At 41.3% G+C, this 7,588-nt stretch overlaps 1 protein-coding gene across 4 annotated transcripts in view; it reads left to right on the forward strand.

Moving 5' to 3' along the window:
* Nucleotides 1-7,588, forward strand: part of LOC129823648 (ephrin type-B receptor 1-B) — a 482,949-nt gene that overhangs the window by 35,015 nt on the left and 440,346 nt on the right. The gene's annotated exons all lie outside the window — the stretch shown is intronic.

Below are 7,588 nucleotides of genomic sequence, written 5' to 3' on the forward strand. Positions count from 1 at the left end.
TGGCCAATGTGCCAGAACATTCACAGATGCACGCATACACCTCCAACCACCAGACATGGGTTCAAATACTATTTGACGTCATTTCAAACACTTTATATGGGCTTGATTGAGCTTGCCTGACACAATAGAACCAATGGAATACTCACAAAACTGCAAACTCTTCCCATCTGGCACTCCAGGCAGGCTAGAGCAAATGCTGAAGATATGTGAAAGGTTTCAAATAGTATTTGAACACAGGTATGCTAACCACGGCTGGGGTTTAATGGTACAGTGCCTTCAGGAAGTATTCATACTCCTTGACTTATTTCACATTTTGTTGTGTTGTAGCCTGAATTCAAAATGGATGAAATATTATATTTTTTTCACCCATAATGACAAAAACATGTTAGCTAATGTATTGAAAATGAAATGCATACTGTAAATGAGAAATTTCTGTATTTCATTTTCAATAAATTAGCTAACATGTTTTTGTCATTATGGGTGAAAAAAATTCAGGCTATAACACAACACAATGTGAAATAGGTCAAGGGGTATGAATACTTCCTGAAGGCACTGTACCATTAAACCCCAGCCGTGGTTAGCATACCTGTGTTCAAATACTATTTGAAACCTTTCACATATCTTCAGCATTTGCTCTAGCCTGCCTGGAGTGCCAGATGGGAAGAGTTTGCAGTTTTGTGAGTATTCCATATGGCAAGTATTCACACCCTTGAGTCAATACTTTGTAGAAGCACCTTTGACTGTGATTACAGCTGTGAGTCTTTCTAGGTAAGTCTCTAAGAGCTTTCCACACCTGGACTGTGCAACATTTGCCCAATATTCTTTAAAAAAAATCAGGCTCTGTCAAATTGGTGTTGATCATTGCTAGGCAACCATTTTCAGCTATTGCCATAGCTTTTCAAGCAGATTTAAGTCAAAAATGTAACTCTGCCACTCAGAAACTTTCACTGTCTTCTTGGTAAGCAACTCCAGTGTAGATTTAGCCTTGTGTTTTAGGTTATTGTCCTGCTGAAAGGTGAATTAATCTCCCAGTGTCTGGTGGAAAGCAGACTGAACCAGGTTTTCCTCTAGGATTTTGCCTGTGCTTAGCTCAATTCCGTAGCTTTTTTTTCATCCTGAAAAACTCCCCAGTCCTTAGCGATTACAAGCATACCCATAACACTATGCTTGAAAATATGGAGATTGATTCTCAGTAATGTGTTGTATTGGATTTGCCCCAAACATAACACTTTGTATTTAGGACAAAGGGTGAATTGCTTTGCCACATTTTTTGCAGAATGACTTTAGTGCCTTGTTGCAAACAGGATGCATATTTAGGAATATTTGTATTCTGTACAGGCTTCCTTCTTTTCACTCTGTCATTTAGGTTAGTATTATGGAGTAACTACAAGATTGTTGATCCATCTTCAGTTCTCTCCTATCACAGCTATTAAACTCTGTAACTGTTTTAAAGTCACCATTGGCCTCATGATGAAATCCCTGAACAGTTTCCTTCCTCTCTGGCAACTGAATTAGGAGGGACGCCTGTATCTTTGTAGTGACTGGGTGTATTGATACACCATTCAAAGTGTAATTAATAAATTCACCATGGTGAATTTTTTTCTCTCTCCCATCTACCAATCCTTCACATCCTGCCTTGCGTTTCTCATTTGTCTGAGGAAAAAAATGGCGACACTACAAACAGTGAGCTGCTTTATTAGTGTGCACATTATTATGTGCAGAAACATTTTGAAAAAGAGGAGGTGCAGAATATGGACTTAATATGAAATAATAATGATATGTGTTTATTCTATGTTATGGTAAGACCCAGATGTAATATTGGAGTTCAATTTGTATGGCCCTGTACCCCGGGTGGGTGGAGATTTCATTTAAGGACCAATGGAATGGTCTAAAATAACTCCGCCCATCCGGGGCCCCGGGCCATGTAAAACAAACTCGCCCATTGAAAAAGCAGATGCGTTCTCTCCATAGCTCCACCAATCTATCTTCCATCACCTTGGTCCACACCGTACGTGTTGTTGTTGCTTTCCTCTTCGCCATCATTATTTTGGTCTCACATGCTGAATGCTGATTGGTTATTTGCAGAAGTCCTTGCCGACTGCTCAGACTACAAGATGCATGACCCAAATTTCTGTCAGAAAATGATCAGGGCTTGCGATAAGGGTCTGCAGAACGGAACAGCCATCCTTGGTGCGCCCTTGACCCACTCAAAATACACAAGTCCCGACGTACTGATCCTAGCCCAAGTTCATAGGATTTCACTGGGACGGCAAAAACGTGGCGAATTAGCGTCACTAATCGTGTAGTGTATGCCTGGCATAATGCAGTACTGGGACCGTTGAGGTTGGTTACACATATGGTATTTTTGGCTCTCATTTGTTCACACACCATTTTGTATATCTGGGCCCAGACTTCTCCGATGCAGGTAAATCTAGCATAATAGCTGTGAGGAATTTCAAGAGCAGAAACATTTCCTATTTGCATGTAAGAACAGTCCAATTCAATATAAAAAGTCAATGTCATTCAGTACATTGCCTCAATGTCTGAATTGAATTTGATGTGGTCCATTGGGTTTTAGTTAAGAAAACTAAATGTTAGCACTTTTTTTATAATGTTTCCACGCTCCCACATGTACACACACACACACACGCACGCAGGCACACACACACACGCACGCACGCACGCACGCACGCACGCACGCACGCACGCACACACACACACACACACACACACACACACACCCCTTGGACATGGACAGTGGATCAGATCATTAGTATGGACCACCATTTCCTCTCTAACAGCTTTTGATTGCCAAGCCTTTTTCCATCCAGATGACATCAGCACATTTCTAATTGACACATAATTGGGAATAATCGGCTGTCCAATTAAAGGAACCTGCTTGGCCCTGCAGCATGCCATTCCCTTTAAGAAGCATGTGTTGTTATTTTCTGTTGGCTGAATAGCTCCTTTAGCAGATAAGAGCCTTGCTGTTGTAATGGGATCAGGGCCGGCTCCAGGCATAAGCGACATAAGTGGTCACTTAGGGCACCGGGCCGCTAGGGGGCCCCTGACCAAAAACATCGTTTTTGGGGGAGGGGAACTCAGTCAGAGTCTCAACTTACTATTGAGAGTAAGAATAGTACAGTAAACCAGGTCCAATTTAGAAAATTGTTTGTGTATCAGAATTGTTTGTTGTATCAGTCACTCAATTAGCTGACAATTAGCCATGTATTAGCCAGCTATCTAGACTTGTAGTAATCATGGCAGAATACCGAATTGGGGCCCTGACCTCCAAGGGGCCCCCATTGATTTTGTTAGTCATTCTCAGTCAGATATAATATGTAGAATTTTGGGAAATTTGCTTTAAAATTGCAACAACAAAAAACTCCATGTACCACATGGAGTAATGGGTAGAATTGCAGGAAATTTGCTGTTAAACTGCAATTCTTTTCTCTCTGCCTCTTGGCAAAATGTGTAGAATAGCAGGAAAGTAATTTTTCTCTCCGCTGTCAAGAGAGGGGCCACTAAAATGTTTTGCTGCGAGGTGGGGGCCAAAGGGCTAGAGCAGGCCATAAATGGGGTCCCGTCTGTTTGCAAATGAGGGAGGAAATGGCTTGGTTGATTTGTCGCGCGCTGGGGGAGGTATGTGTGTGTAAACAGTTGACTTTACTTGTGTGTTAGTGGTGCGTGGGTCAGCTGTTTGTTAACCCGCACCTGCCCATAATTGCTAATAACACATCCGCAACCACCCCGACTATATGTGATAAAGCACCCAACCCTAACCCGCTATTATAGAAAATGTTATGTATTGTGTAGTAGGGTTGCACATTTTGGGGAATATTCTGAGGTGGAAACTTTCCGTGGGAATTAGCAGGAATATATGGGAATTAACGGAAATATATGGGAATTGATGGAAATATATGCACATTAATATTAATACTATTTGCATTGGATATATTTACCATATCATATGGAGACAGAAACATAAACCTTTTACCTTATAATAAGTAGACATATTGGCAAATTATTAAATCCTTCCAATAGGAAGGCGGCTGATGTTGGTGGGATTTTGAGGATGATGGAGGCAACAGCGGAAAGAGCCTCAGATCCACAAAGTCCCTTCCACCAGGTGGCTGATGAGATATTTTGGCACGACTGCCATATTGCATCTCCATCCCAAAGCCCTTGCTTGGAGGCGTACTTCACCAGACTGCTAAGAACCTTGCCCTCATCCAGGCCAAGGTGGCGAGACATGGTAGTGATGACACCATAGGCCTTGTTGATCTCTGCACCAGACAGGATCCTCTTGCCAGCATACTTGGGGTCCAATATGTACGTTGCGGCATGTATGGGGTTCAGGCAGAAGTCTTCACGCTTTTTGATGTATTTCAGAACTGCAATTTCCTCAGCTTGGAGCAACAGTGAAGTGGGCAGGGCAGTACGGATTTCTTCTCTTACATCTGCAAGCAGAGTCTGAACATCAGACAGGATGGCATTGTCTCTCTCAATCTGTGCAATGGCTACTGCTATAGGTTTCAGGAGTTTCAGGCTGCTTACCACTCTCTCCCAAAATACATCATCCAGGAGGATCATCTTGAAGGGGCTGTCCATATCAGCAGACTGTGATATGGCCATTTCTTGGGGAGACTCCTTCCCCTCCAGGAGACTGTCAAACATGATGACAACACCACCCCAACGGGTGTTGCTGGGCAGTTTCAATGTGGTGCTCTTATTCTTCTCACTTTGCTTGGTGAGGTAGATTGCTGCTGTAACTTGATGACCCTTTTACATACCTAACCATTTCCTTGGCTCTCTTGCAGAGTGTATGCATTGTTTTCAGTGCCATGATGTCCTTGACGTCCAGATTCAATGCATGAGCCGCACAGCCAATGGGTGTGGTGTGAGGGTAGGACTTCTCCACTTTAGACCAAGCAGCCTTCATGTTCACAGCATTGTCTGTCACCAGTGCAAATACCTTCCGTGGTCCAAGGTCATTGATGACTGCCTTCAGCTCATCTGCAATGTAGATGCCGGTGTGTCTATTGTCCCTTGTGTCTGTGCTCTTGTAGAATACTGTTTGAGGGGTGGAGATGATATAGTTAATTATTCCTTGCCCACGAACATTCGACCAACCATCAGAGATGATTGCAATACAGTCTGCTTTCTCTATGATTTGCTTGACCTTCACTTGAACTCTGAACTCTGCATCCAGCAAATGAGTAGATAAAGTATGGCTGGTTGGAGGGGTGTATGCTGGGTGAAGAACATTCAGAAATCTCTTCCAATACATATTGCCTGTGAGCATCAGAGGAGAACCAGTTGTATACACAGCTCGAGCAAGACATTCTGCATTTCTCTGACTACGTTCCTCCATTGAGTCAAAAAAACTTCTGATTACAGGAGGACCATGAGCTGTTGCTATCGATAAGGTGTCTGATTCATCATTTTCACCTCAAATAAAAGTAGAGGGACTTTTGTCAGAGGTTGCTTGTTGTGAGCGCTGAGGCAACTTTATACACTTGCCCAGATGATTCTGCATATTTGTTGCAAACTTCACATATGATTTGGCACAGTATTTGCAAATGTACACAGCTTTCCTTCTACATTAACTGCAGTGAAATGTCTCCACACTGTCACGCCCTGGCCTTAGTATTCTTTGTTTTCTTTATTATTTTAGTTAGGTCAGGGTGTGACATGGGGAATGTTTGTGTTTTGTTGGTTTTGGGTGATTCTATGGTAAAGGGGTTGTTGGGTGTAGTATATGGGTTTTGTGTTGAGTACATGTGTCTAGCGTTGTCTATGTATGTTTAGTTGTCTAGGAGAGTCTATGGTTACCTGAATGAGTTCCCAATTAGAGACAGCTGATTTCGGTTGTCTCTGATTGGGAGCCTTATTTAGGGTAGCCATAGGCTTTCATTTGTTGTGAGTAGTTGTCTATGTGATACGTTTGTAGCCAGTGTGTGCACATCGTTGTTTAGCTTCACGATCGTTTTGTTTAGTGTTTAAGTGTTTTTGTTTCGTTTGCCTTCTTCATCAATAAAAAGGAGATGGCTTATTTTCCTAAAGCTGCGTTTTGGTCCGTCAATCCTCCACACGATCGTGACACACACATCAGATAGTGCCCGTGGCGTTCTCCTGTAAAGATTAGGGGGAAAAATGCAAAAAAACTAACAAATACAATTCCGTGTACAGATAAATAGTTAAGCAGTTAGGTTAAACAACTCCTTTGTAAGATAAATGTTTTAAATGAAACATGTATGGAAACAGGTGAATTAACACTTCTTATTTAGCAGGCTCAAGCTACTACTACACTGGCTCAAGCTACCATTACTACTACACTGGTAAAACCTACATGGTAGCAAAAACTAACTAGCAGAAATTGTTAACAAGTTAGAAATTATTTAAACACACTTTGCTGTAGGCTACTATTTACTAGTTAACAAAAAATCATGTATGTCATATATATTCATCCCACCCAGTATTGTAATCAAAACTTACCAGAAATCATGTAGTCCTTGGCTCAGACAGTGTAGTAGTGTGGGCTCAATAGCATCTCATAAGATCTTGATAATCAGCTGTACATGTGATGGAATTCGGAATAGTTTAACCGAAATATGCCACAAGATCTAGAATTGCCTTATGTGTATGCCACAAAAAAGGTTCACTGTTATAAGCTAACTTTTTTTTAGGAATTTAAGCTAAATTCCCCAAATTCCCAGCTTAACTTCCCATGGAAAATTTCCAGAGAAAGTTTCCGACCCTTTGCAACCCTAGGTTGTAGTCAGACATGGCATAATTATTTTTTGACAGGGTTGCAGGATTTTTGTTGTTGCCTGATTTAGATATGTTTCTGCTTATGATTTCTTACATTTTGGTCAGCTATTTGTTCGGAAACTCGTCTACTGTATAATTAGATACATGCAGCTGCTCTTCTGTCATTATATGTTGCCCTAGAAGATTAAATAAACTCACCAGAATAATGTCATGAATTGATAGAATGAATGCTTCAATCTAGTTGACATCAGAAAAGTTCTCTGACATGTTTGCTTCTTTCGCAGAGTAAATTCATTTAGGGACCGGGGAGGAAATGCTCAACTCTAAAATAAGCTGTAAAAATGTTCTGTGTAAGATCTCCAAATGGTATCAGTTGACTGGTTGTAAGGAAATAGAAAGCTAGGAAAACAACCCAACATGTTTCTGATCAGATTTCAGTTCGGCTTGGATGCAGAGCCTATTTTATGTGGTTGAAACACTATCAGCTTTTATGATGCTGATAAAGATAAAGATAGGACCTAACTGCTCAATTGCATTCTCTCAAGATGCTGAAAAAAATAAATCATATTTCTCCACTCCTGTTCCCGTGTAAAAATGTTGCCTACATTTGGTGTATCATTTTACTGCAAGCGATGCTGAATTCTGCAGGAAGTATTATTAAGGCTATGTGGACTGTCATAGACCTACAGTCAATGTTCAGATTTCAGTTTCAATGTAACCCATCTGAACAGTTCCCTTGATGTGCCATAGGCCTATTTGAAGTCCTGTCTTGTGACTGTCTAATTTGTATAGTGCCTCACAACCATCACACATA

Source organism: Salvelinus fontinalis, chromosome 26 (genome assembly GCF_029448725.1).
Source record: "Salvelinus fontinalis isolate EN_2023a chromosome 26, ASM2944872v1, whole genome shotgun sequence".
In the NCBI taxonomy this organism is placed as follows: domain Eukaryota; kingdom Metazoa; phylum Chordata; class Actinopteri; order Salmoniformes; family Salmonidae; genus Salvelinus; species Salvelinus fontinalis.